The following is a 4,540-nucleotide window of genomic DNA, read 5'->3' on the forward strand; positions in this document are numbered from 1 at the left end:
TGATGCGATGCTACCGGTACCTGACATGGTCTCAGAGACGACATTGCTGCGAGATGCAATAGGATCATTTGTTGCATGGCCCTCGGAGCTCATTACCATTAGTGATGAGGTATATTGAAAACGATTATGAATCATTTAGTTTTCGAATGTCAATTCTAAACCGTTTATTAATTATTTTTTACATTTTAATTTTAGACTGCTCCTATAAAACCCACAGTTAAGGGTAAAGGGATTTTACAGGAGGAGGAGTCCGCTGCATCACTAAAAGAGGTACATTTAAAGTGTTAATAATTAATCTGAATCTAAATCTGCATGATTTTATATTTTACCTAACTTATATGATTTTTAGGCATCCGCTCGGGAGTCACAACAAGTGACGCAGCAAGTTCGTACCGTACCACCCACTGGTCCTCCGAAGCCAGCGGGAAAAAAAGGCGGTGCTTTTGTGCCTCGGTACCGGTCGACGCTCGCAACAATGGTTGATATGTCCGATTTGAAGGATGGTGCTTTACGTGAAATCGATATGGATGAAAGTGTCTTCGGTATTGAATTCAAGTCACTTGTTACAATTGATGACTTGGAGGAGATTTTTAAGCATGATCAACTAGGCGTCACTAACATGCACTCATACATCCGGTAATATTCACTCATCCGATATATTATTTAATTAGTCCCACAATATAATTTATTTACACATTTCAATAAAAATAATCTAATGTTTATTATGTTTTTATTTAAGGTTGTTGTATGACAGAGTGTTGCGCGGGACTCCGTTGTCTAACAGATTCTGTTTCTTGTCTTCCGCCCACTGCAGCGGAATGGCAATTGCTTCGGAACCGGAATCAGTTAGACAGCGCTTAGTAGATAGATTCATGTCCACCGGCAATACAGAAAGTCTGCATCTTTGGGCGTATAATACCCGACCAGTAGGGTTAGTTTCTCATTCTTTGTTCATCTAATCTCTGTTTCTTTTGTGTATAGCAAAATTTTCATATAACCTATTGTTTTAATTTATAGAGCACACTGGTTGCTGCTTGCTATCAACCCTATAAGGGAAGTCGTGTATTATCTGAATTCGGTAAATGGTGAATGGACCAATTATCCGACCATGAAGGACATCGTTGATTTGTAAGTGGGATCGTTCTAAATATATATTCGTGTATATTTATATATTTACTTATTTGTGGGATTGATCTAAACATATGCTTTTATATATTTGTTAATTAGATCAATACAAGTGTTCCGAAGTCAACGGGACACACAGGTATCCCGAACTAAATCTAACAACATTACTTGGATCCAAGTGCAGGTACATTATTTTTCACAATGTTGCTTATAATATATTTATGCTACTTGATAAAACAAGACAACTATAGAATCTTATTTGTTTTTCTATGTAGTGTCCGCAACAGCGAAACAGTTACGATTGCGGATACTTTGTATTGAGGTTTATGAAAGAAATCCTTCAGGCAAATCAATTAGAGATTCCGCTCAAGGTATGAATTTATAACTTAAGATAATTTCATATAATTTATTACATTTAACTAAATGTATCATTCATATTTTGTTTTTGTTTTGTAGTACCTTGACGAATTCCGTGTTGCTGGGTACCCGAAACTTAAGTTGGAAGAAATAAAAGAGGATTTGTGTCAATTTTATATTAAGCGCTTTTTCATGTAGGATTTGTGTCGATTTGAACTATAATATTATTGATGTTGTAATGATGTATATATATAATTTTGGATATTATAATGGTATTATATTAGTATATATATATATTGTCTTACTGATGGCTGAAATAATATCGTCGAAAATAAATTACAGGTCGAAAATATTACAGGCTGAAAACATATTACAGGTCGAAAATATTACAGGTCGACTGGGAGGATTAAATTACAGGCTGCACATTAAAATACCTCATTTAGCAACGAAAGCGCTTTTAAAGGCCCACCTACTAAAGCGCTTCTTTGTAAAAGCGCTGCCAAAGATTAATAAAAAAGCAAAAAAAAAAAAAGCAACATACGAAAGCGCTTTTGTAAAAGCGCTCTTATAGGGGGGCTATCAGAGCGCTTTTTCTGGAAAAAGCGCTCTTAAAGCCCACCCTATAAGAGCGCTTTTCCAAAAGCGCTTTAGTATGTTGCGTTTTTTTTTATTTTATACTCTCACAGGGGGGCCTATCACAACGCTTTTCTGGGCTTTTCTGGAAAAAGCGCACTTAAAGGGGGGCCTACCAGAGCGCTTTTTCCAGAAAAGCGCTCTTAAAGGGGGGCCTACAAGAGCGCTTTTTCCAGAAAAGCGCTCTTATAGGGGGGGCCTACCAGAGCGCTTTCAGAAGCGCTTTTGTTAGCTACGCCAGCGCCAGCTTTCACAGCGCTTTTAAGCGCTTTTAAAGGCTATAAAAAGCGCTTTTAAAGCCCTTCCTCGTTGTAGTGAAACACATGCACAACTTTTCTATATCACTATACCTAGTTTCAGGATCATTCAACATTCGACTAAGGTAATACACGGGTCTTTTGACACCATCGTTGTCTTCCTGAACTAACATACTTCCTATAGTCAATTCTGAGGCTGCTATATACAACCTCATGGGCCTATTTCTAACAGGTGGTGCCAGTATGGGAGGCTTCACTAAAAATTCTTTGATTTTTTCGAAAACCTCCTGATGCTCTTTTTCCCAGATGAAGTCTTCATTCTTCAGTCGAAGTAATGGTGAGAACGCCTCAGTCTTTCCACTTAGGTTGGATATGAACCTCCTCAAGAAATTTATCTTTCCTAACAGAGATTGCAACTCTTTTTTGGTCCTTGGGGGCTTGACGTCCATAATAGCTTTGGTCTTGCTTTGGTTGACTTCTATTCCCTTTTTATGCACTACAAAACCCTAGGAAAAATCTCCTGCTTGCACACAAAAAGCATATTTTAATGGATTCATTTTCAATCCATATTTCCTCATTCTTTCGAAGGATCTTCGAAGATGTTTTAAATGTGACTCTCCACAGTTCGATTTTATTACTATATCGTCGATATAAACTTGCATAAAATCTTCAATAAAATCACGGAACATTGAATTCATTACCCTTTGGTATGTTGCTCCGACATCTTTTAAGCCGAATGGCATGACTACCCATTCATAGGTCCCTAATTCCCCTGAGCAACGAAACACCGTCTTCGGCACGTCCTCATCTGCAATAAAAATTTGGTTATATCCAGCATAACCATCAAGCATGGTTAAATATTCAAAACCGGCAGCAGAATCAATTAGCATTTCTGCTACTGGCATAGCATACTCGTCTTTGGGAGTGGCAGCGTTTAGATCTCTAAAATCTATGCACACCCTTAGCTTCCCATTTTTCTTCATGACTGGCACAATATTGGCCATTCGACGTACCTCGCAGTTCTGATAAATCTGCTTTTGAGGAGTCGTTCGACTTCTTCCTTGATTTTCGACATTATTGCCGGAGCAAAACGTCGAGGGGTTTGTTTTACTGGTCTTTTACCAGCTTTGATTGGTAATTTTAATTCTACCAACTCCCTGCTCAAACCTGGCATTTCAGTATAGTCCCAAGCAAAACAATCTTTAAATTCTTTTAACAAAGATATTACCTTCGATTTAAGCTCTTGGTCGATATTGGTGTTGATGTAAGTGGGTCGTTTGTCTCCCTCTTTACCAAGATCGACTTCCTCCAATGGATCCTATGGCTGTATCTTTTCAGGTGCCACGGGATCCTTTTCGAAACCCAACGGTTCCTCATCGTATATACAGTCGAAACGTGGCGTATCGACTTCATTTTTTATTTCTTCTTTGTCTGGCGGCTTTGGCTCACCAGCCAAATTAATTTCTTCTGAAATTCTCATTCATCGGCTTCTTCTGCCATGTTTGCTTCAGCCTCTAAAGCCGTATTTATTTTATTTTTGGCAATATATGCCGAAATCTTTTTTAGAGCTTCTAGCTCAGACATCGTCATCATCGATGTTCTCCCAGCCTTTCGGCGCGGGATCTGTGGCATATGGATCGACTAAGCGTTCCACATCCCATATAAAACCTTGAGTTTCATGCAGCTTCAAAGAGACAAATACCTCACTCAGGTTCTCATACACGTTTTCAGCTGGTTGGCAAGGAGCGATATTTGTTAGCTTCATGTCGAACTTCTTTTGGCCGACATTGTTAACATCAACCATGAAATAGCTCTGATCCGCTTCAATATTCTCAACAATACCGTCTTCCCTCCAAATTATCAAGCGCTGATGCATAGAAGAAGGTACAGCACCAACTCCATGTAACCATTCCCTGCCAACTAACAAGTTGTAGATGGGTTTCCCCTTGATGACCATAAATATTGTCGGCCTAGTCACTGAGCCAACAGTGATATTCACCTGTATCACTCCCATGGTGTTTTTGGTGTTTTCTTCATAGTCAGAGAGAACCACGTTGCGTGACCTGATATCAGTGTTAAACATACCTATTTTCTTCAAGGTATGGTGGGGGCATAAGATTGACAGTAGCGCCACAGTCGACCAATACCCTGTTGAAAGCTACATCTTC

General features: G+C 38.9%; 1 long non-coding RNA gene across 1 annotated transcript; it reads left to right on the forward strand.

Annotated features, from left to right (window-relative positions):
* Positions 1-1,268: 1,268 nt before the first annotated feature.
* On the forward strand, positions 1,269-1,643 carry LOC131611909 (uncharacterized). The gene is made up of 3 exons (XR_009287230.1): positions 1,269-1,309; positions 1,401-1,496; positions 1,582-1,643. It is a non-coding gene; the product is annotated as an uncharacterized LOC131611909 (long non-coding RNA).
* Positions 1,644-4,540: the final 2,897 nt, after the last annotated feature.

The sequence above is a fragment of the Vicia villosa genome, linkage group LG6 (genome assembly GCF_029867415.1).
Source record: "Vicia villosa cultivar HV-30 ecotype Madison, WI linkage group LG6, Vvil1.0, whole genome shotgun sequence".
Taxonomy (NCBI): Eukaryota; Viridiplantae; Streptophyta; class Magnoliopsida; order Fabales; family Fabaceae; genus Vicia; species Vicia villosa.